Source organism: Zonotrichia albicollis, chromosome 4 (assembly GCF_047830755.1).
Source record: "Zonotrichia albicollis isolate bZonAlb1 chromosome 4, bZonAlb1.hap1, whole genome shotgun sequence".
NCBI lineage: Eukaryota > Metazoa > Chordata > Aves > Passeriformes > Passerellidae > Zonotrichia > Zonotrichia albicollis.
In genome coordinates this window covers 10625701-10652444 of record NC_133822.1, presented here as the reverse complement: position 1 = coordinate 10652444, position 26744 = coordinate 10625701, and positions in this window count along the sequence as shown.

Sequence of the window (26744 nt, the reverse complement as noted above, 5' to 3'; positions counted from 1 at the left end):
TCAGTGGGAATGCTGTGTGGCATCCACATTCTCTGAAAAAAACCCTTCACCCAGGATTTTTCTCCTGGGAAGCTGAGACACCTCAGAGTAAAGGAAAACAATTCTTATCTCATTTGTTTCTCCTGTGTTTTGCTCCTTTGGAATATGTTTGGAGATTGTTTACCCAAAGGTGATTGTTTCATTGGATTCTGGTGTGAGTTGTTTTCACCCTTTGGCCAATTGGTGCCAAGCTGTGTCAGGACTGTGGAAAGAGTCAGGAGTTTTCATTATTATCTTTTTAGCATTCAGTAAGTATCCTTTCTGTATTCTTTAGTGTAGTTGAGTATAGTATTCTTTAGTATAATATAGTATTATAATGTAAAAATAGCCTTCTGAGAGCATGGAGTCAGATGCATCATTCCTGCCTTCATCAGGGCATTCCTTGCAAATACAATAACACTGAGCTGGGGAGTACCACTGCTAAACCATGACAACATGGCAGAATGTATTCTGAGGCCATGTTCTTTGGACAATAAAATCTTCTGATATAAGAATAAAGAATACGCCAGATACATTGCTTAGTGTTCCAGAAAAAATGAATCAAGTGGCCCAGTGAATGAAAATATCTTAAATCTTGCTAAATAGTTGATAATTTTTGATTAGCAAAATGCAGTGTTAGCTTCATTGCAATAAATGTTTTGTGTACCTGCACAGTGCTGAGGTCAGGACTCCCTGATCTGTTCCTCAGTGATTCTCTTACATACTTTGCCTTCACAAAAGAACAGCACATAAGTTAAAAATCTGAATAGCTTTTTACGTAATTCTGTTACATTTTTACTGTCAGGGCCTTAAGCTATTATTTAAACTTCTGTAGGCATCCTCTGAAAAGCAATGACAAAGAAAAATGAGCAATGAGACATCCACAATCAGCCTTCTAACACGCTGTGTTTGGTCCTACATATTGGGCTTTTTTTTCAGGTTAGTGTACTATAGATGAAATTCAATCTATTAGTCTAGTGTGCAATACATTTTGCCCATACTAACTGCAGCATATTTTAGACATCTTCAAAAGTTCATCAGTGTCACTTGAAAAAATATGATAAATTCATTTTAAGACTTTCTATGAGTGGATATTAAGCATGTCTGTGTGTCTGCACTTAAGTTCTGAATTTTATATTTTGAGAAAATCTCTGTTTGATAAATGCAACTACTTAAATGATGTAAAAAGTAAAATGAGGGGATTACATACACACAAGTCTTCACTGTGAAGAAAAGATAGTTCAACTGGTTTAAAAATAGGTAGAAAAAAATCAGAAAAGGGGAAAACTATTATAGCATGAGTGGGTAGATTGCTAACATCATAGAAAAATCACTCCTTAATTTGATATGTTTATTGTCATGACCTTTAGATAACAAGTTCTCATTCGGCCTTGATGCTGTTCTGGAAAGCACAACACTAATTAACAGAAAAACAAAATTCAAAACCCAAACTCACAATAATGCAAACTCCCCAGAACCTCTAAAAGACAAAAAAAAAACCAAGAAAACATCCCCAATAAAAAATAACCCAAGAACCAAACCAAAAAGCCCAGGAGGGAGGGGGAAGAAGTGATATATTTTTCTCAGAATAAACCTCATCTTCATTAGTAAACCAAGGAATGCATGTACACTTTCCTGTGTTTTCTGTTGCTTAGAAATAAAGAGCAGTGGTAGAAAGCCCTAATGCCATTACAGTCAATTTACAACACCCTATTTACACCAGCTGAGAAACTGGCTCATAATGTTGTTTAAATAGGATGACAGCCCAGAAATTTTCTGATGAATGAGTCACCCAATTGTGGAACCAAAATTCATTCCTGACCCACTATGGCTGCTACATTTATATTATAAGGAGGTCATGGTTGTTTTACATTAAATATAGTACCCTGAGGATTTAATTAAAAGGGATTTAAAAATATGAATACCGAAGCCAGACAGGTCATATTGGATAATCCAGTTTTATTTTACAGTAATTGGTTACACAAGTTATTATTACATTATTTAGAACATCCTGATTCTCAGTGGAAGTTCTTGTGCATTTAATTAACCATGAGTACAAAATGACTTTAAAAACTGAAGTCATTAAACCCTCCTTAAATAGCCTTTTCAAATGGAAAGTGACAACCACATTTTCATTTAAATTCTTATAATTTTGAAGTTTTTAAATGAAGAAACAATGATGGTAAATAATAGTGACTTAATTCCTATTCTATATATTAATTTTAATTATTATTTTAAGTGGATATTTCATATTTGGATTTTTATCTAAGGTTGCCATAACTTGATTTTTGCATGTTCTGACCTTACAGTCAGCTTGATCTTCCCTTTGGTAAAGTTTGCATAACACTAAGATTCTGAGCATGAGAAATTCTGGCTACTGATCACATGTCCTTGCTGAGGTCTACAGATTTTGATTAATTTATAAAAAAGGTGTAAGACTTTAGTGCAGGAATGGTTAATTTTAAAGGAAAAGAGGGAATTTAAGCTTTACTTAACTGGAAGACCAAATGACCAGTGTGTACCTCAGTGTGACTGTCAAGAACAATGGAGCACTCAGTTACTTCTTCTGAACCAGGGCAATGGTTTTTCTTGCTTTTGTTAAGGTTTTTGAGATTGATTTTGAAGTTGTTGTGGAGTTCCCCTCACTGGAGATATTGAACTGTCTGGATGCAATCCTGTGCTATGCGCTCTGGGATGACCCTGCCAGGGCAGGGAGGTTGGATTGGATGACCCAGTGTGTTCCTTCCAACATTGCCCATTCTGTGATTCTATGAGATGCTGGGGGTTACAGTTTTCAGTGTCACTCTGGGGGAAACTGGATATCCAGGCTGTGACAGCAGGGCAGCCCTGCCTCCAGAGACTTGGCTGAGAGCGCAGACTGGGTCAGAGAGAGGCCCTTGGCAAGAGCTCATTTCCTGCCAGTCCAGAAGCCGCATGGATGCAGACAGCTGATCACAGTATCAGTCCAGAGTTCCTTTGCAGCAATTCTTTCCCTAATTGCATCCTGCTTCAGCTTGTTTTGGTATGAAAAGTGATTTATCTGGGTTACCATCAACACCATGGTACAATGGAAGTGCTCTCTGGCACATCAAAATGGGCAATATTAAGCAATGTTTATCCGCACATTCATTTGCATTGCTGGTCTGGGCAATTGTTAAATGCAGCACATTCAAATCTTAATTCAGCAGGGACGATAAAAGGCAGGTTGCTATTTGTGCTGTTTGCTTAATTGTTCTATATGACAGAGAAACAGAAGAGAATTTACTGCAGGCTTTTGATATTCAGTGTTGCTGTGTCACAGTACATTGAATAATGAATAGGACATTCACTCTGGAGCAAAGAACATTAGTTTTCTTACCTAGGAAACACGGAAGCCAGCTGGAGAGGAGAAAATTGCCAGGTTGATTGTCGACATAAAGGCAAAGGTAACATGCTGATAATAACCAGGGGAAATATGAAGATAATAACAGAGGATGATAACAACCCAGCTGAGGAAGAGAGGGGGGTCTGGAAGATCAAGTGATCCCAAGCTGTGCACAGCTATTATGCAGATGGAGGGACACCTCTGCTCCTGAAGAAAGGAGATGGTTTATTTCCCATGCAGCAGAATGTGTTAACTCCAGCTTGTATTACACAAGATCAGGCCTTGCTTCCTTTCTATTATGAGAAATGTTTATTCCCTGACAGATTTCCACACCGCTGCCTTGTTACTGCGGATGTATCGTTATTTATCCCACTTTGCCCTGCCTCCCCCTTCCCTTGGCTGTGGGGCTCTGCAAGGCCCAGGCAACTGTCATGTCAGGTCTGTGTGGATCTGTCAGAGTCAGGATGAGGAAAGATGGAGTGATCCCTGCTTGCTGCCATGTTCACTCTGCTCTCTGTCTTAGCAGGCCTGTGTGCAGGGAGACGCTTTCCAGAACGCTTCCCATCAAGGGCAGAGGGAGGAAGGAGGGAGCCACGGCTGCTGTGCTGCTGCCCAGCAATGACAGAAACCTTGGAGGATCTCCCTGCCTCCAGCAACTCGTCCTGGAGTGCCTTTCCTCTCTAGCACCCCTAACCCTTGCAGCCTGCTCCAGCTCTCACTGCCATCTGCCTTCACTGGCGGGTGAGGAGTGAGGAAGAGGAGCTGAGGAGTGGGAGGAGAGGCAGGTCAGGCATGGGAGCAGCAGCAGTGATAAGCTGGTGGTAGCATTTTGTCCTGCTCTGGAATCAGCTTGCTTTTAGCAAGTGTAGTTTTCTATTTTTCAGATTCTCCAGCACTGGTGGTTATGCAAATATTTTTTGCACCTTTCTTTTCCAAGTCATAATAATTTACTTAATAGCAATTTTGAAATTGAAAATTCCCTTCTGCTTCAAATTCTCTTTTTTTCTCTTTTTTCCTGCTTCTAATTCTTGTTCACCTACTCTTTTTTTTTTTTTTTTTTTTTTTTTTTTTTTTTAATTACTTCTCTGGGATTTACTATCAAGATATTTTCTGGGTTATGGTTAGACCATTGTCCTAAACAGAACATGGAAAGGAAAACAATCTTTGAAATGTGATAAAAGTCATAGTCATTAGACATTATACTGTATATTTATGAATCTGACTCACCCAATGTTTTGAGTCTCAGTAACAGCAAATGTAACATAGGATGGAGTAACTGAAGTAATGTAGCATGTGACTTTATTGAATGCAATCCTAAAATCCTGATGTCGTTCTTACAATCTTATAAAGTTCTATAAGTTCTATTTTACCAGCAACTATGTGGTGGGGATTTTTTTGGGTTCTTTTTGGGTGGTGTTTTTTTTTGTTTGGTTTTTTTTTTTTTTCTCAAACTTTAAGAATCTCCTTCTCCCAGATAAAATTTCCATTGGAGAAAGGATCAAAGTGTTCTCCTTGAGCAATTTTCCATTGTTGGTTACTTGCTGTTGGCATTTTAAGAAAGACAGTGAACTGCAACTAGCTAAGCAAAGACTTTCATTATCCTGTTCTGTTTTACTGGAAATCTAGGGAAAATTCAGGTCATTGACTTTGTAATGATAAGTCTATCTCCTCTCACACAACTCCTGCCTGTCAGAAAGGATGATTCAGGAGTGGTAGGCTCTGCTCAGAACCCCTGATGCACTGAGAAAGATACCCAGAGCAGCAGGAGCACAGCAATGGCCCAGAGCTCAGATACTATAAATATTTTTTAACTGAACTCTTTATTTATTGGTTTTTCTTTCTCCTTCTAATAGTTTAAACAATGAAATTAGGGTATGCAACACTTTTCTGATTGCTGCAATGGATTCTCTAACTCAGGTAATGGCATGTGCTTAAAATTTAATGCAGAGTTCTGTCCAGGGCTCTCCCCACCAACTCACATTATTTATATAATCTGGTTATAGAAATTCTGTCATCACCATGCCTCTCTGTCATGTCTCTGATAGTGAGAGCTTATTAACTTGTGCTTTATTAGATACTGTGCCTTTACAACTAAGTCATTAGACACAGCTATTACCCTGTTCTCCTTTCCTTTCTGTCTCAAGATCCATCTTCACCGAGATACCTGTGGTTAATGAGAGTCCTTAAGGACACAGGCCCCAAGTGATTCATTTGTAGCTCTTGTCGGCTTCTTTCATGGAATAAAAAAATATAAATCTCTAAAGCTTGGGGCTGAGTGTTCAGCCAATAGATTTCACAATCTTGTGTTCCAATTAGCTGCCCTCAGGTTCAGCATCCTTCTTCCACACTGCTTCCTGCGAGCCCTGATGTGCTTTGCTGATGTCTTGACTGGAGTAATTTTGAGGGAAGGAATATTTCCTGTTTATGCTCATACAATAATCAGCACAGTGAGGGCTCCACACTCACTGGGGCCTCTGGCTGCCTCTTGCTTACTGCTAATATATATTATGTATACATCTGAACAGTTTGAGGAGGTTAGTGAGGGGGATTCTGGATTTTGCATTCTTGTCCAGTTTTGCCACTATTGCAGTTTATTATATTACCTTCATTAACAGGCAAAAACAATGCTCAATTCAGGCTTCAGATGTGAGAAATACTCACTTATAAAGAAGAACTTTGTCTCCATACACAACTAGTTTAGATTTTACTTAGAAAAAGACACAAGCAAAACACTCTGTATACACTGAAATTTATTTAGTAAAAGTCAATAAAAATATCTTCTGAAAAATGGATTTTTGGGGGATGTTGTTTACATTTCCTGCCTTCACTTTTACCTTCATATGTGAGAATTAATACAGATTTTTTGCTCTGACTTAAAAGTCGTTCTTGAATTGTTCTCAATCGTTTCTATTTCATCTGACAGTCTTCACTCAGCTTAGTTTGGTAGGTAAGACCACACCACTAAAACCCTCTCAGAGGGAAAATTATACATATTATATATACAACTGCAGCTTTTCTGCTGGTGACTTTGTGCATGGACTTTTGGTTAAGGATGTTCACGATCATAGCAATGATTCTGGAAATAAGTAAAATCTATTGGTACATGAAATCCTGCTTAAATTGTGCCTTACAGATATTAAAAAATGAATCTGTCATAGAGCCATGAGTAGAGCTTTTTACAAAGCATTTGTTTGATGTATAGTTGCTCCCTAGAGAGAAGAGTATCCAAGAATGAGCTCTGAGTAAATGAGTGCATTTGGCACATCCTAGAGTGATGTCAAAGCTTCACTGGCTCCAAGGGGTAGTTTTGTTTTGACAAACCTAGTTCCAGTGCCTTTTGCTTAGAATTGATTTGAGGAATTCAGAAATATATGAAAAGAATATATCAGCACAATGACACCTACAATGAGCAGAAGGGATCCATTAGTAGGAGATGGAAAAGATTAAAATAAAAATAAAAAACAAAAACAAGACAAAACAAACCAGCTCTTGTTGCTGTTTTATTAGAATTTTCTTTTGTTTTTTCACCTGAATGTATTTATACATCTGTCTCCAAAGCAAACAAAGAAAAATACTCCAGCTGAACTCTGTCAATACAGAATGATTTTGAAGTGCATTTTCAGAGGAAACTCTTGTTCTTTTTTATATTGGTTGTGTGGATACAGGATGCTCTGTGTAAGGTGAATTCTTGAATGGGAAAAGCAAGACTGAAAGCTTGTTTTCGTGTTCTACAGCCTTCAGGAGGAGTTAATGCCCATTTTTCTCCAAGATAACCTCGACTAAGATTAGCAAAGTTGACTCTGCTGTGGAGCTGTGTCCTCCCAGCTCGCTGCAATACTGAATGGAAGCAGCTGGTGGGTGAAGAGTTTACTGCAGACATATTTGCTGGGTAATAGGGACACATGGCCAAGCCTCCATTTGCCAGATCTGGGTGTTAATTGTGCAGCCAGGTGGGGCTGTGGGCAGGTGTGCATGCTTGTGCAACCAACCTGGGTGGGCATTTACTCCTTTGGAGATAGGTGGGGACAGGACATAGATGCTCATACTCCCATAGCACTCCTGGCCTCACAAGAGTGAGTGTGAGGTAAAGGGAAGACTTTATGGTCCAACACAGACACAGGGAGGAAACAAGAAATAGCCCCAAAAAGATTGTGCATCACTGCTCTTGGATATTGTGAGGTTTAACTTGTATGGACATGATGTGTCAATCCCAATTGGTTCTCCTGCATAAAACTGTGCAGATTATGAAGCCTGACCCAGATCTCTGATGATCTTCAGTCCCTATTGAATTTCCTTCCTTGGCAAACAGCACTCTGGCAGGGTGACCCATGGTGGCCTGCAGGATGAGACCACAGGTGATGATGATCTAACCAGGACTCATTACCAGAACTCCTCCAATCCAGGCACAGTAGCTCCAGAACCTGGAAACAAACACTGAGAAAGTCGTATTAATGTCCCATCAGGCAAATAAAGATTCTGGAGTGTTCCTGGGATTTTATTTTTTAGTAACTATCTCATCATATAAAAATGTACAGGTTATCCTAGAAGAAAGGATATCAGTTTTCATCACCTGAACATGTTGCATAGGCAGGCACACCTACTCTTTTACATGACATAGGAACCACTTGTGGCTCTAAATTAGAAGAGTACTTCCTTCAGAGTGTTCTTGTAAGTGCCTGCTGAGCTCTGGAGAGAGCTCTGAAATCTGAGCAGTGGGGATAAACCTGCCACTGCAGCCTTGGTTCTGCCCCTGAGGCCCAGAAATCTGCAGAAGTAAACAGGCACAATCCTGCAGATAGCTGCCTGCCTTCAGCTAGATTTCTTTCTATTCAGAACTTCTGAAATGTTGGAATTCAGGGCATCCCTCTGGCTGTCCTGGATTGCCAGGGCCCCTGCCAGGGGGTTCAGAGACCCTGGCACAGAGCCCAAGACACCTGTGACTTTGGTTATGACCCATGGAAAAAGTTACCAACCTTACATGAAGATCTGCAAGCCAGAAAAGCATAAGTACAATAATAATCAGTTTGTCACAGGGTGAAAAATAGATTTTTTGGGGTTTTTAGAATGGGAGTTCAGGGAGCAAGATGGAGGAATCTGGGCATGTCCAGCCTTTCTCCTTCTTCTTCTTGGCCTCCATCTTCTGCTGTGATGTTGGCACTTTTAGAGTGGTTTAGAGTAGAAGCTGACTGTCTAACATAGGTGATGGGTATTGGAAAGTAATTGTAAATATTGTACACGTAGTTTTTAGTATAAAAAGATAACACTGCCCCAGGGCAAGCAGAGTGCCTCTGACTGTCTTGCTGAGTGGACCTCGGCAGGTCAGAGAAAGAATTTTATAGATAAGAAACAATAAACAACCTTGAGACCGAGAAATGAAGAGCTCTGACTCCTTCTTTGACCACCGGGCTAGGAAAGGAGACTTTCTAACTCATCTCAGGGTCACTCTGACCAGCTAAAGCCCTGAGACTGAAATACCTTTTTCAGATGCTTGAATTGGTTAAAGATACACATTGAGGTGAGTAGACAGTTTAAATGGCAGTGTCACTTTAGTCTGGTGGAGCTGCTGGGCAATGCAATGTCCTGTGGAGCAACTGGATATTGCAGAGCCTCTTGGATTGAACAGAACCAGAACTACCACTTGGGGTTTGCTTATAGTACATCCAAGACTACAGAGAAGAGATCCCAAACCCAGCTGTGGCTGAGGCAGTGATAATATATTCTTCCAGATCTTGATCATTGCAAATATAACTCTGACGTTTTCTGAGCTATAAATTACATCTGCAACTATTTTTACAGCCATGGTGCTTGGAGAGAGTATAACACATGTATTTTTATACTGTCTTGCACTTAAATAGTCTCAACCAAATTAAAAACATTGGAAGGAGTAGTTGGTTTCTGTCACACAAAAATGAATCTCAGGCTAACTATACAGAAGCACAAAGCATACCAACATCTAACAGACATTGCCTTACTTCTGGCAGTACTTTCTTTTGCAAAAAGTATTTTATCATATATATATGTATATCGGGTTTTATATCTATATCTATCTATATATATATATAGATAGATAGATAGATATTGGGTTTTATATATGCATATATGGAGTTTTATATATACATATATGGGGTTTTATATACATATATATATAATTTTACATACATCCACCATTAGTACATAAATTTTATTAAAAATTATAAAAAATTATTTAAATGTTTTTAAAGTGTATAAATTTTATTAAAAATTATAAATTTTGAAATTTTTGAAATTAAAATAAATTTATAAATTTATTTTATAATTTTTAGAAATTTTCTAAAAAATAAGGGACTAAACTTTTTTTTGCAAATTAAACACTTATTACCACTGTTAGACTGCAAAATACTTGGCTAGAATTCACAAGTCATTAAAGAAAGAGAACTTATGAAGATAGAATCTGTTTAATTTTGAGGAACAATTGAGATGTTATAAATTGTCCATTAACAGAAAGTTGTTCTACTTCCATGCAAATTAACACAGGAATTTGCTATCATTGTCCTGAGAGTTCTGCTTAGTCATGGCTTTGTATCAGATTCTGTGGAGCTTTTATTTTTTCCCATGCTAAAATTTTTCATAAGATCAGAACTAAACTTTTGTATGAAAATAGGAGTTGAACATCACCTGGGAGGTGTTCTACTAGACAAGAAATCAGAAAAATTACATTTAATACAGATTTCTGAGTAGCAATAGAAAATTTATTTTCTTCATTTTTTATCTATTCTGAAAATAAGTTTTCAAAAGTATTTGACTGTCACAATGTCTGTCTTTGCATAAGCACTTTCCCCTTCCTGCTGAATGGTATACAAACATCAGCTTAAAAACGCAATTTTAAAAAATGTTGCTAGTGCTCTGCACTGATAATGTCACATTGCATTAATACATTTATTATATAAATCTTTTCAGTCAAAAACATTATGCTGATATTTTCATGCTAACACATCCTTGTTAAGCTGAATAACTTGTTTATTACACTTGTGAGAATATAAGTACATTGCAACATGATACCAAAATAAGTTTTTCTGTTTGAAGAAAGTGTTCATTTCTGCATGTAGTATCTGTGCACATCCTTCACACATTTGAATGCTGCTGAAGAATTGTGTGCATTTCTCTTCATTCATTCTTTTTGGGCTGATCTAAACCCTGATGAATTCATTGCTCATTCTGACTTTGGATCAGGTTCTTTTTCTTTTTGCTGTCTTTGTCTACTCCTTACATTTTAAGAAGCAATATACTCTTTCTCACCAGTTTCTCTGGGCTGGGGAAGTGCTGAAATGTGGGACTTCTGCAACACTGCTTCTGTCCTTTCTGTTAATTAGGTGTCAAACACATTTGTCTCATCTAATAGAATAGTTAAATCACAGTAACTTGTGTTCTAGAAAGAATGAATGTTTTTGTTCTAGATTGACTAACTTATTTTCTATAAGGAAAATGCTACAATTTTAAAATTTTTTTAACACATCGAAGAAAGTGAGCATATATAATGATTAAGAACATTTAATGGGAATTTTATTTAGAGGATAAACTTTGTTGGCATCAAAGCCTCAGGACACTGAACTTGAGATTTCCCTGAAGATGCTTTCCACATGTGTGAGTTCAAAGAGTATTCCTATTCCTTTTGCATTCTGTTTTTACCTGCAGCACCCAAAGCTGCATAAATGTATTCAGAAAGTGCTATAGAGAACCATATGTATGGAAGCATTTGCATGGTCAAGCCATTAGGTTATACAGTAGTTCGGCCTATGAAAATTTGAAAATATAATAGTTAATTTCTGAATGCATTTCTGAAAACATCACTGTGCATTAACTGAGTTTTTCCCCTATATTCTTCATTAGTAAGTTTCATTATCTTCTTGTTGTGTGTGGCATTTCCACTACAAAATGTGGTTTCTGGTGATAGGCAACTCTTATTTTTGACATATTTTAGTGTCAGTGGAGAAGCCTAAGAGCAGAGTCCTCTCATATTTGAACTGCTTGATGTTAGTAATCATTGCATTATTCTTCTGGTTTGATTTGTATTAGAATCTGACATTTAAAAAAAAATAGATAAGAGTCCCCAGAAAAGTCAGGTCCAAATAATAATGCCATCAGATCAGAGTCATATTCTTTAAAAGTCTGAGATGCCAACAATATGGAAGTATGAGGTTCTCCACTAACTTAATTTTGCCAGTGCTAGAAAAATTGGCATACATATAGGTTTTCAAATGTGCAGGTATCAGGAAATTTTATATTTTAATGTAGTTCAGGGAATAGTTATATATAACAGAGCACGATGTGTTCATATTTCTTGCTGAAACTCAGATTGCTGACATCAGTAGTTGTTGGAATTGTAAGTTAAACAGTAAAATCTGCACTGCAATAGTGTGAAATCACTGCAGCAGTGAGAAGGGGTGCAGTCAGGAAAATAAGCTCTCAGACTAATGCCCCTAAAAGTGGTGAAAAGGCTTCCCCTGCTCACAAGTGAGCTCTAGATCAGGGCCCAGGAAAAAGATTTTGGGGTTAAGAGAAGAGGGTAAGAAGAGAGACAGCAAATACCAAACCACTGGGGCAAGGCTGTGAGCTCAGAACCCTCCTTGCCTCCAGTGACTTACTGCATGTGTGTTGGTATCTGCTTGTGATTAAAATTATTTTTTTAAATTCAGATTTATTAATATTGGTTGCTTTTTACAGGTTTTTCAGTGCAGATGGGTTTGGGGCCTTTTTTTTTTGCATTTTGGATAAAATTTTCAGTATATTCACTGCAAATGCAGACTCTTATATTTTGTTTTTGAATAATATTAGCAAGTCTATTTTTTTCTGGTTAGATAAGTGACAGGTACCTCCTTGTCTATCAGTGCATGTAAAGAAAAGTAAAACCTGGTTCCAAGCCCAGGTTGGGGGTAGCTGCTGATCTGGATGGGTTCATTTCTCTGTAGGGAAGAGAAGCCAGTAAAGAATCTAATTTTTGAGCTGTGCGAATTATTTATGTCCTCCAGCATATTTTATGCAGCTTCTGAAGTAGATGACTCAGTTTTAAGTCTGCTTGGAGACAGGGGCTCAATGCAGATGGCTCTTTGCCTCGTTAGGAGCCCATGATCCCACATCCTCCTGCACAGGGGAGAGTGGGAAGGGGCTCTGGTGTGTCTGCCTCTGAAAGGTGGTGGGAGATGGAATAATGTGAATAAAGCTGAGCTGCTCCCATGCCTTGGTGTTGCCATGTGAATTGAGCCCAAGAAAGCTCTGATGCTGTAAAAGGAAAGGAAAAAAATTTTTTTTTTAAGATTTAAGAACACCTAAACTCCTCAGCTGATGCACTGGGGAGTTAATAACTAATTTGGACATTGGTAGCATAGACTTAATTTTTACTAGATATGATTGAGTGTGTTCTGTATTCTAGGACAAGTTGAAAGAACAGCTGCCATAGAACATCTTAGAACCCATAAGCAAACATCTGAAAAGTGTAGCTGTCATTGACCCATGGTAATTTGAAAACAAACTGCGAAAAGAAGCATCTGGAAAAGATTAATTTTCTAAAATGAAAACTTAGTATTAAAACATATTTTCTGGGAATGGCAATATTTTGATGCAATATGCTAGCTATTCATTTTTGTGATGAAAACTCACAATCATTTGTGAAAGGTATTTTTCACAGCTGTGGCAATAAAAAAGAAATCTATCAGATCTTCTTTAAAATGTGGGCTGATCAAAATGCTTAATGTATTCTATCTTCCTGTTTAAGGAAAAACTGATTGTATTTCTGTTTGTAATGGGTTTCTATATTTCTCTGCAACCACCTGGCATTCTGGTTTCAATTTGATTCTGGCTTTCTAAAACACACAGCTGATAAAACATGTAAAAATGTGAATTAGACTTGAAAATTGTATTGAGTCCAGTGTTCACTGGAAGTCGTATATTGACAAAACATTTGAGAAAAAGGGGTTTTTTTCTCTTGATTTACTGAGTTTTATCACATATATCAATGCTGATTGTCATATCAAACCTTTGTTTTGATATGGAGGTCATAGAGACCTCCATGATCCTTAGAAGACCTCATGACCAGCGAGGAGACAGGAAAGAGCCTTGTTGCCAATGTTGTGGAAATGTAACCTGATTTTGCATTTTTTCTAAATGGAAGAAGATTTTTATAGGCACTGTAGCAATGGTACCTTCTGGGGATGATTAGCTGAGGATAAGGTGAGCCTTCATCTTTATTAATAGAGAAGTATTGAAATTAATCTGTCTGGAAAGGTTTTGTTTGTTTAGTGAAATCCAGGAATAGGGTTCCTTAATAATGTCCTAGAGCTACTTTGAAATGATAGTTGTGCCTCAAATGCAAAATTCTTAAAGAAAAATTGTTTTCATGTATTAGTTTTATATTTGATGTCAGTGGAGCACCTTTCGAATGTAATATGATTGGGATTTCAGTCATTAAAAGGCTGATTCCAACTAATTGAAGCCTCTGTAAAAATATATTAAAAGTCACATTTTAAAAATATGGAATGTTCTCGTTTTCAATAATGCCGTGCCAAAAGCAAATCATCAATTAAATAAAATTTTAAAGAAAATTTGAAAGGTTTTTTTTTTCAAAGGGGAAACAAAAGTGGTCATCAGAAGTTTCAGTGTGGTGTGATATTTCTCAAAACTGATATGCCAGCCACTGAACTATTAGACAAGGGATGCCATGGAAGGCCATATCACTTGCAGCAGACCAAAGTCATCTAGGAGCAGCAGCCATGAGGAACAAAGAAGAATGTTTATTCTTTGTATTACATCTAGAATGAATTTAGTAATTACCTATCCAACTGAGACAGCACAGACATTGCCAAAGTGAGGCATCCTGACTTGAACAAATATATGCAGTAGAGCATTCAGGTTCCTCTTACATTAAGCATCCTTACCTAGGAGTTTCATTGAGGCTATCTTTATTTGCAGTCAGGCAGTGTTTGCATGTTCAAGTGTGACAGGAGCAAACCAGAAGAGAATATTTTCTGATTAATGATTTGCTTAAAGAAAAATGGAATCTTAAACTCTGAGTTTTACAGTCTGAGTTCCTCTTTTGGTATCTTCCCTTGTGAAAGGTGAAACCAGGAGGGCTGAGAAGAAACAAAACAAGGAGCATTTATTCCAAGGCAGGAGTTACATAAAGCACACCATGTAATTTCTGCTCAAATTGTCATGCCATAAACTAGGAGAATAATAGAGCATTTCATCTCTCTGCGGACAATGTGAGAACTGAGTGTATTTTAAAGACTAAAAAGAGATCAGGCACTAAGTTAATAACAAGAATTTAACGCTGGCCCCAAATTACTATTGCACCACTTTACAAATATGAAGTGGTGAGGTGACAGAGTGGCAGCACTACAGCATGCTGCCAGTGAATAGTTCATACAGATGAAAATAGATCTAAGGCTAGAATTAGGCATTTGATTTAATAAAATGTAAAAAATTCAATCCTAAAATAATCTGTGTGGCTCCTTTCAAACTTAACTTAAACTATATGGTCCTGACCATCCTGTATGGCTTTGTTTATTTTGTGTGGGTTTTTTTTTAGTATTTAATTTATCTTTTGTTCAGAGAACCTATGGTCCTGAAAGGGAAAATGAAGAATGGGTCCAGAAGAAGGAACTAAAATTCAAAGACAGAGAAGTTATTGTCTGCTGTGAAATGATGGATATTACTGGACTGTATAGCAATGGTGCTAATGAGCTCCATATAAAGTCACAGTTTACTTATACCCACATGTTCACTTGACAACATAAACATGAACCCATTCAAAATCCACCTAATTAGTGGCATGACAAGCACAAGGAAAATGCAATTGCGCATTTAGAGAGGGGTGCCCAGAGAAGTTTGTGCCTGCCTGACTTGCTAACTAACACTGCTGCCACCCACCTTCACAGTGTCTATCTCTGGTCACCTGAAGCTGTTTTTGTAATCAAGAGGGAAACCCAAATAAACTTTGAGGGTGGGATATAATTGTTTGCATTGCATTTTGGAGTGTCAGTGTTTTGTAAATTGAGTGCAGGGTACACTAAATCCATTTGGCCAGATGCAACCCATCACCCATTAATCTCTAATCTGGTTTGACTTTTACATACAGGTAGCAAAAAGTTGATCGCTTTCTGAGAAAATTGTGTCTAATTAGATAAAGAAGGACAATAATAGTTTGGTCACTTTAAACGTGTTAAAATTTGTGCTAAATAAAAAAGACTCAGAAGTACTGTGATATTTATTTAAATCATATTCTTCATAGCCATTTTTTCATCCAACATCTTTTCTGGTATTGTCATGGAGACCAAGGTTGTTAATGCCATGCAATCCTATAATATATACATGATGAATACTGCATTTCATAATTCATAAACCCAAGTTTATACAGTGTCACAATCCTCACCTCACAAAGCAGAATTGTGTCTCTACCTTTGTTGTCAGCTTTGAACTCCAGACATTTACTGGGTATGTCACTGGCAAATCTGAGCAAAAAGATTCAGTGCTCAGGCTTACTTATGCATGTTCACTATGCATTTGTTTAGCAGGGAAAAAACAATCCACTGCAGTAGGTTTATTTTGGTTGTGATAAAGAGTACAGTCTGAGTAATCTCAATGCACAGAACAGCACTTTAATTGACAGCTACATAATCAATCTAAAATGTGCTTGCTAGGATGGGTCAAAGTCCTTTGGGAATCCAAATGAGGTTTGGATGGCTTCTGCACTCAGTGTTTTGCTACTTTGTATCACAGAGCCTGACATCAAGATTTTACATGAGAAGGAATATGACAGAAGCTCATGTTGCCAGTGTCCATCTGTGGAACGTAACAGATTTATATTTTTAATTAAAGAAAAAGCACAGTTTTGAAAGTTCAGCAGTCACAAACACATGTATAGAAGATGTTGCTTTTTTGAGTATCCCCTGCAATTTCAATCAGACTGAACAGAGTCCAATTCTAATAGGGGTGGTAAATAGATGGATGAATAATGGGAACTTGAGCTCTGAGCATGAATAGTGTGGCCTTGCATGTCTAGTTATGGTGATTTAATATTCTACTGCCCAGCTGTTCACTTGCATTTGCAAAGCAAACCACATTTAGCCTTTACTGTGAACACTGCTCATCCTTGATGAAAAGTCCATTCACGTATTTAAAAACATCCTTTAAGGTTGACTGAGACTAAGCCATATGATTTTGTTTAGTGTTAGGAATACACTAACTCATGCCATTGATTAGGCTCAGGTACAGAACTGGTATTCTCAGGAAAGAATCAGTAAGAATGAACCTTAGATGAAAACTTCAACCACTATAATTGCAGAAATAAGACCTTATTTAGATGTGCTAAGACACCATATAAATGTTGAAACTACTTCCTCTTCAGTGATGCAGATGTAAGAGTAATGCACTGCTTCATTTCCCCTTTTACCTGAGACATAGACAGCAGAGATGAAATCCAGCAGCTCCTTTGCTACTCTACCATAAAATGAGAAGTTTCAAATTTCCTAGGTTAGGACTTAAGGCAGAGTACATTATAGACCTTGAAATGCAGTCCAGTCATTGTAGCAGCTTTATGCCTAAAAACCTGATCTAGCTGAAGACGTCTCTGCTCATAGCAGGAAGATTGGAATAGATGACCTTTAAAGGTCCCTTCCAACCCAAACCATTCTATGATTTTATGATTATATGGCTATTGCCTGTATGAAGTTGTGCTTCAGAAAGGTTAGGAAACAAACTCCTGTCTCTGTGGAGAAACCAGGTATATTACTTAGAATGCACTGGATAAACCCAGATGAGCCAGGAACAACCATTCACTGTCTTTAGTACTGCTTTTAATTCACTCAGCTGAAATATATTAAATGAGCGAGTAAAAGGGCAAGAGGTTTAGAGAGAATAACAATGAGCATTCACATTTGCAGACATGTCTATCATTAAAAAACCATAGATAGTTTTTTCTTATATTCAAATAATGTGATCAGCATTGTAAAAGGCTCTATGCCAAACCATGTAAGTTCTGTGGGCAGAATGAACTGGAAACCAGAGGAGATAATAAGAGTATAAACATGAAAAAAAAAATCACTGATAATTTATTTCAAGAAAAGAGGTGTATATTCTAGGGGTGAGTAGATACAGTTTCCAGGCTCTTTTAAAGCATTACCACTATTCACAGTGTCTGAATACCATTGTTATATTACTGCCTTTAGAGTCTTCCAAATCTTGTGCAATAGTTTCAGCCAGTATTTATCTTTTTGTGTTTTTTAGCTCAATTCAACCTCAGCCAAATACTGCTTTTTACCATTCTTTTAGTTACACACCAGAACATGTGTTTACATTCTGAAAACAAATTAGGAATGCTCATTCTCTCTTCATAGTTAAATTGCACAGGATTCTCAAACTGTCAATGAGTAAAGAACCCCATTTGGGTTTATTTTATAGAAACCACTAGAAACCAGTAGATCAGCACTACCAGCTCATTGGCTGGTACTAACATTTGAGTTGTGAGGGTTTTAACAATTGTCTTTTCCCTAAAGGCAGCTGAGGTTTTGTGGCACACTTTCACAAGTGGATTGCTATCAAGAGTTTTGAGTGCTCAAACCATTTAAAGCTTCAAAAAGCTAGGCTTTAAAACCTAACTATTTCATATAATTACCTAAAGGTAGAGGTATTTATTTTGGCTGAGTGATCTGGGATTATAAAAAAGGAGATTAAGTACGATCATATTGCCCATACTGTGTTATGACCAGACTGAGAAAAATATACCCCACTTAGCAACATTAGAGAGAATGTAAATTGCTATGTGAATTGCTCTGGTTTATGGTGCACAATCCAAGTAACTTACTGCAGTGTCAGAAAGATGGCTTTGGTGATAAGCTAGTCCAATAAACTTAATTCTGTAAACAAATTTTAAGTAAAACTACTGTCAGGAATATGTGAAGTGGTTTTCTCCCTCTCCTTCTCCTGGAAAGTCTGTCCTTTGGCAGGCAGCTCTGTGCACAGTGCAGTTCATCTGTCTGGAAGGACAGCTGAGGGGACAGCCCCCTGGCCAGCTGGCAAGGTGTCACTGTGCACACAGATGCCAGGACGTTCCTCTGAGAGGGAATAAATCAGACAACTGGCACCTGTGACACTGATGGCTGTTCCAACATCTCTCCCTCCATGTAACTTAAACTGCAGTGGAAGGGCACAGTTGTAACCCTCTGCCTGTGGAACTTGATCTGGAAAGATGTGAAAATGCCTCCCTGAGGCAGAGTGGGCAGGAAAGTTGGGTCGTCCCACACATAATTAACCAGGACTAGGAACTCCTTCTTGGAAAAATGACATAAACAGTGGAATCCTAGGCACTGATCTGGTTGTTCATGGCAGCAATATTAAGCAATTTTAAGCATTTTTATCATGTGGGCTGTGAACTGTTTTCTTCTTTTATTAGAGTATACCTGAAGTTGTGTCTATTGGAGGAGTGCCCTTCCTACCTTGATATATAATTAACACCACAATGGGAAATAAGGTTGTTAGTACCCATGGTCTGGTACAAAATGCATTATCACTCCTTATTTTTTGACTTCTTCCAGCTCCAGTGACCTCTGTAAAGGTGCATTATACTCGAGTGAAGCATATCCAAATACGCCTGTCTCCCAGAGCCCTTCATATATTTCTAATACCTAATAGCTAGAAGCTGGCAAATGAAAGGCAGTGCCTGAGGGCTCTGCAGCTCAAACTAAGCCCAGGTTTTTTATTCCACTTACATGAGAAATCCTGATAATTATCACGTACTGGCTGAAAAGATTTGTGCAGGGCAAAAAACCCCATGAGAGTGCCTGACAACTTCAACCAAAGACCATGGCTTGAAATGAGAATTACTTACCACCTTTTGTATCAACGATTTAGCATTTTACATTAAATAAATTTTAATACAGACAAAATGTATCAATAGCTGCCTTAAGATTTTGAGGGATCATTTCATTTCTGCAGAGACATAAACAATTCATAGGATCAGAAATCTAAAAGAGTGATATGTGTTTGCTAAAAGTTCTAGCAGCTCCAGGGAACCTTCCCCGCACTTTCCTGTTAATCAGGGTAAGTTGCTCTTGTAACACAAGTGCTGTGCTTCTCCTGCAACTGTGTCTGTACTCTGCTGTAGACATTAGGTATTTACAGTTCTGGGGTAAGGGAAAATGTAAACCTTCTTTAATTACAATCAAGTCACATTTTCCTTAGGCTGAATACCTGTGCAGGGAGGGTTACAAAAGATTCACTGATGTGTGTGAGCCACAGCAGTTTCTTATAGGAGTGTAAGAAAGAAAATTAATCTTGTGAAAATGTGACAATTTCTCCTTACTGCAGACAGTGATGCTCACAGGCTATAGCACTGGTCCAAGAACAGGCTCAGTTTGTCCCTTCACACAAGTGGTGTTTAAATCATCACATTATGGTTATATACACTCTGTCTGGCTTAATGAATATTCAGTCATTCATTTCAAAGACCCCCTGCTTAAAGCACAGTAAATTCAAATGTAAGATTCCTGCACAACAGGGAAATTGAGCTGAAGACCAAACCCTTAAGCTCAGTGAGCTGCTCATTGCTGGTGCTGGTGCTGGCAAAAGAGGGCAAAAGACTCCTGGTCTGCCTGATGCATGGGACATTGCCAGTGCATGATCCAATTCAATAAAAATACAGATAGCAGATATCAATGAAAAATACTGATGATCTGCAGGTGATCTACCATGATTTTCATTTGTGACTCATTAAAGGCATAGCATTGGTGTGTTATCATCATTCCAGCTACAAATACAGAGCACAGCTTTGAAAGGGCCACTGTGGGGAAAAGGGCCATCCCAGCCAGACCAAACACATTCATAAAAATGTCTGATATTTCTGGGACACTCAGAGTGGCCAGGTGACTCACAACAAATCTTTAAGCATGCTTTGACCTTCTGGGCTCCTTAGGCAGCCTACACTTTTGCCTTTTCTTTAAAAATGCCTTCATAGTCCAAATGGCTTCCCAGGAGCTCCATGACTCTTACTTCATTAACTATCACCCAACAGCAGCATTCTAATGTTGGAAATATAAATACCTAAATGGACTTTTCAGTCTTACTCCTTGTTTCTTTGCCAACTTAGTGTGTTCCAGGTGTGCCCCAAAGCAGACCTTTTGTTTGTCTAACTTTGCCCCCAGCTCCACCCACCCCCACAAAACTCTATGGGTCATATTTAGAGTGACTAAAGGAAGATTTTGAATTACATATTCCCTTTTCTCTGTCAATCAGACCATCTACAAGTTCTATCTTATTAACACTGAAGGCTTTTTTTCATCCATTCTGTGATTGCAGGACTTTTCCCTTATAATTAAAAGAAAATGTTACCCTGAATATATTCTTGGACATTGTATATGTTTATCCCTGCCTTGGTATTGGTTAGAAAGCGAAGCTCTTCTCCCTTGGTGGTATTTATACTCCTTTTCTCACTTCTCTCACTCTGCTTGTGTATTTTTAGGGAACAATCAAAACTGCCTTCAGCTTTTTCTTTACTATGCTAAATAAACCATGCTCTCATACTGTCCTTTCTCATGGCAGTGCTTTCACCATATTGCTACTACTTGCAGTTCTTTCTGAGGCTTTCTCTACCTTACCTCTACCTTATTTTTATCCACCACATACCTGTATCATTAAGTGATGAGCAACCCATCCTGCACCAGAGCTCTGTGTCCCACCAGATGAACCTCCGCAGACAGTCTAACATTAGTAGAAGTTAGCAATAATTCTCTTTATTGCAGTAATATTCGCGTTTGCCTTGAATATCTACATTATACAGAAAGGAAGAGGGTAAAGGAGCACCACAGAAAAGGAAGTTTGCAGTTCAATAAGTACAAGAAGATCAGTCAGCAGGATTAGATTTACTAAGCACAGATAAAAGGCAGGAATAGGGAATACACTGATAATGCTTTGTTCTCCTTCCCCCTCCACCCCAGTTCACCCCCTTCATCCAAACAATAATTTGAATTCCTGGCTTCTGGGAAGTAAGCCCTCAACATATTCGGGGGTTTTATTTAAATTTTTTTACATATATATATATATATATATATATATACACCATTAGCTGCCTGTTTTAGGTGCTGCATGAAAGAAATATTTCTGCCTCTTTTCTGTTCTTAAGGCCCTCGAGTAAAATAAGGAGTGATCTCCAGCAGTCTATTTTCCCTTCAACCTCCAGGCTGCAGCATGTTCTTCTGCACTGTCCTAAAGACAGCCCCTGGGCTGATTTCAAAACCAAACCCATTTATTGTGCAGTCAGTGATCCTGCAAATTGGGCCTTCTGAAAAAACAGGACACATCCTCTGGAGTGTATAAAACACATGGTTCCCATCATCATGATGTATTCCCTATGTGGTGCAAGCACTCTATAGGCATGCAAATGTATGGATGGGCAAGGAGCTAAGAAAGTCCAGGAGATTCTCTTTGGAGTGCATCTAGGTGAAGCAATTACATTTTGACTATTTTTCTATTTTGATTTTCTTCTTTGTCTGCCTCCATTGCTGCTCAGAATTTCCTGAAAAGTCGCAGCAGCATTTGGCTCATGTAATTCTTGACTGTTTGCCTTCTGCCCACATGATTTGACAGTGTAACTGTGAAGTTGAACACACTTGCTAAATTCCTTTCTGAGGATTCTCAGCAAAGCTGTGAGCAGGACCAGAAACTCTGGGATTTCTCTGAACCTTAAAACTACCTTGTATTTGGTTTATATTTGTTTAATACTTAGAATCATATGAGTTAAAAACTACATTTCAGCAAAGAAATACTGGAATTTTAAATCTGAAAAGAGATGGATGCTCTCAATCCTGTTGCTTTCCAAGGCAAATTTCTGAATTACCAATAGAAGAGAATGTCAGGGATTTTTAAGCTCTGCAGTTGCTCTATGAATACAGATTAATTGGTGCCTACATGGCCTTCATGTAAACACACACTAATCTGTTAAAAAGAGAAATAGGAATGATCCTGCTCACTGATAGGAATTTCCTCAGAGACTTCAATAAGAGCTGGATTAGACAATGAATGCTTAGAAAGGTTCTTCTTTCAAATATCAGCACAGGCTCCTTACTGGGGGATGATATTTTTCTAATAGTAATATAGAGCCAGTGCTTTAGGTTTGTTAAAGCTTTTCTTTTCCCAGCAAATATCAAAAGATAATGAGATTGTGGGGGGGTTTTGGTTTTGGTATTTTTGCCAGATTTTCAATCTATTATTTCTAGTGTACTACAATGTATTAGAGGTGCTGCCATCAGTGAGGTGGCTCTGACATCCTGTCATCCTCCAAGGCTCAGGGTGTGCTCAGCAATCTCACACAGGGGCTGGACCAGGGCACCTCCAGTGGTTCCTTCCAGCATGAGCTATCCTGTGATCCCACCATGGACACACTGTTCAATTTTTACACTGGAAAGTGATAGAGTTGCTCTTGTCTACCCATGAAACCTGTAATATCTGTGTATGATGCATATCCAAATGGGAATGGTAAACATGGAGGAGGCCTAGGAAGTTAATAAGACACCTTCCTTGCTAAAAAATAAAAGGATTTCAGAGTAGAATAATGGTTTGAAGCAGAATATTTGTTCTGTGACTTTGAAATTCTGATTTCTGCTGTGAGAGTTAATTTTCTTCCTATTATATAATACAGTGCTGTGTTTTGGATGCAGCATGAAGAATAATGTTGGTTACACAGGGATGTTTTCAGTTGTTGCTAAGTGGTGTTTATACTGTCAAGAACATTCCAGCTTTGCATGTCCTGCCAGGAAGAAGGCTGGAGGGGCACAAGAAGTTTTGGTGGAGAGACACCCTGGATAGCTGACCCCAGCTTCCAAAGGGATATTCCATACCAAATGGTGACAGGCTCGTTGTATAATCTGGGGGAAAGCTGGGCAGAGACCATTGCTCAGGGACTGGCTGGTCATCAGCTGGTGAGCGGTGAGCAATTGCACTATGCATCCTTTACTTGGTGTTGTATTATTATTGTTGTTATTGTTATTATTATAAATGTTTTCCCTTCATTTTCTGTACCATTAACCTGTCTTAATCTCAAGCCATGAGTTTTCTTGCTTTCTTTCACCCTTCTGAGTCTCTCCTCCATCCTGCTGGAGGTGGGGCAAGTGTCTGTGTGGGGATGAGTTGCCATGTGAGATTAAACCATGGAAGGTACCTCTGCAATTATAATTGCTTATATCTCAAAATATAAACAACTATTATTTAATATAAAAAACAATGCAAAGAAGATAAGCATTGACTTCTCTGTTGTAGAGGTGGGAGAACATGGATGCAGCAGATGTGTGTGATGCAGCTGTGTGAGGGAGGATGATGCAGCAAGGTAGGGCCAGATCTTGCAGCCTCAGGCCTTATCTCTAGACAGGAAATGAGCCCTGGAAATAACCCAGTCCAAAAGCCCAGCAAAATATTAGCAGTCTATTCTTTCTCTAATGATACCTTTCTCTATTTACAGATCCAGGGTTTAAAGCATGGGCAGAATGTCTTTGCACCATGAAAAGAAATGGCCACGTGCTCAATGACAGTTTTACTGCTAATACAATGTTACATTCAAACGCCATTATGGTTAATTTGAAGCAATGGATATTTCAGAGAAATTAATCCTGCCAAATACTTTGTCAAAACAAGTCTAAGTGACTCATAAATTCACTGCATTGGCCACAAATGAAATAAGGAAACCTGGCCACTGTATGGACAAAGACAACAGTGGGTACTTGGCCTGTTTGTTACATTTTCTTGTTTGCTGGGAGAACAAGTTCAGAATAAAACTGCCTGCCTTTCATTTAATCCATTTACTGAAGCATACTGCACAATGCTTTCCCTTCCTGAACAGCTTTAACATTATTTTCCAGGCACAGTCTTTATGGTGGCCTGGCTGGTCGGATATATTTAGCCCTGAACAGAAAGTCCAAAAAGTAAATAATGATGCTATCTGACTTTGAGAGAACAGATTGTTTAAGCTCAGTGATGAGCAGAGCACCTGAAACTCTTATGTCAGTTCAGACAGTAGTCAGAAAAGTCCACAGACAGACATCATTCAAATAAAAATATTTGGTGTTGAAAAGAGCAGCTTTGTTTCTCTTCTGTAGAAATGAAGAAAGGACAGACTAAAAGAAAGAAGGACTCTTTGTCCAGTGTTAGTATCTATAGAAATAGGACTGCTCCCTACCACAATGTAGGGTAAGTGCCTCTACTTTGAACATATATAAACTCACCTCCCTGAAAGGAACCCTGCCATAATTGATATTTAAAGCTCTAAGACATGAAGCTATTCTTTTTACCTTTTTTTTTTTTTTTGATGCATTAGATTCAAAAAGGTAAAATCTATTTCTAGTTATTGCAGTGTTGAGAAAATCCTCTCTAGGTCAGCTTTCTTACTGCTAAGCTTCCCTAATACCAATTTTCAGACAAAGCAGTTTCCAGAATATTTTACTCTCAAAGAAAAAACCAAACCCTTGCTTCCAGAATTTTGAGGACATGAGTCTGCATTCTCATGCAGAGGATAAAAGTTAAATTTAGCAAATCTTTCCATTTTAGGTATAAAAGACTGGAAGATGAACTGGGCCTTTCTGATGTACAGATTCCAGGTCCAAAGTTCACTTTACTCCCTTGCTTCTTGTGCTCATGTGACAGAGAGCAGATGATTTAACTGGAGCTCTATTTATAAGAATATGGTGCTGTTTTGAGCTTTGCTCAAGGAATGGAGTTTTTGGATTAGAGTCAGTGGAGGTCCAGTGCTGAGAACAGAAGAGCAAATTAACAGATGTTGAAGGTACTTGGGAAGAAATTTGTGTTGGGAAAAAAAAAAAGAAAAAGAAAGAAAAAAAGAGCAAAGTCTTTAAAGTTAGGCTAAAGGAAAAACTGAAATCTAGTGGATAAGACCGGCCTGTCAGCTGGTGTTGTAGCATGTGCATAGGGCAGTCTTGGAGTTCAGCCAGAGTAATGTCAGCAGTTATGATAAGAGGACTGAAAAACAGCATGGGAAGGCCTTGACTTCCTCAACTTAGTGATGAGAATAATTTCACCAGAAGGGAAAAGATTAATACACACACACACACACACACACACACACACACACACTGGCTGTAAAGCTGTTTTTATGTTTTATTCATATTTCTTTTATTTTAGGAAAGGTAACTATCTATGCTGTGAGGGTGACCTGGAAAAAGTGCTCAGTCTGCAAGGACCATGGTACTGTGGAAAAGTTCCTAACTTTTTCCTGGTCCTTTTCCAGCTTTCTGTGGCCTTTCACTTCTGCATTCTCTGAGCATTTCAATAAAATAATATTTCCAGGTTTTCATTCCTCCAAAGTTTGTTTATCCCATAATCAAGGTTTTTGAAATATTTAAATCCTGGATTATTGAATATATTCCGTATTCATTAATTGCAATAAAAAAGGCCAGGATGTAAAATGATAGTGACCAAACAATATACAATGGGTTTGAAAGTTACAGCAGCAGCTCAAGATCAGAGTTGTCGAGTCATGCTCCCTGTTCCACATGCATTTAATGAGATAGCTACCTATCTCATTACCTACTGACTGACAACCTTCCACCACTGTCAGAACACACAGAAACAATATTGGATGTTTTTAGATTGGTCAATGGGTTTATTCATATATCTAGCAGACACCAACGGCCCAGTTTTATCAGTGTTGTAATTTCAGTTCCTGTGTTCAGGCAAATAGCCTGCTGTGCCAGACTTGGATGTGTCCCATCTGCATGTGCTGTTGTGCTGTGCCCTTTGCAGGACTGCAAGTCCCACCACTGATTATGAGAATAGCTGCTCATTAGTGTTTGTTGGCACACAGTCATCCTGTTCTGATTAGCCTGTGATCTCCTGACCACTGCAGTCACCCACTGAAATAATCCATTACCTACTTACAAGCAGCCAGTGAAATATACCATGGTTCTTTTTTTGATAGTGACAGTGCCCTGTACTTGACTATTAGCTCAGCCATAAAGAGATCATGGTTGATTTTGACAAGCTTCCTTTTTTTTTTTTTTTAATTTTAAAACTGCAGCTCATGTAAGACTATACATCAGCTGCTTGCCTTTGGCATCAAATCACCATTTTTGTCTACAGCCAATGCTGAGTTGTGAGATGCTAACATATGTCACTCTCTGTGTCCTTCATAACTGAGTTAGCAGTTCCCTTCAAGATGAAGTGCTGTGCCTTTGTGGGAGCTTATCTTAAAATTTTTCTTTGTTTTTCTTTGTTTTTGCCAGACAAGCAAAGTATGATTTTCTTGGTTCAATCAATCATTTAGCATGCAATCTGATATTTCTTACTGAAATTAGAACTATTACCAAAAATAAAGACATAAAAACTAGAAAAAGAT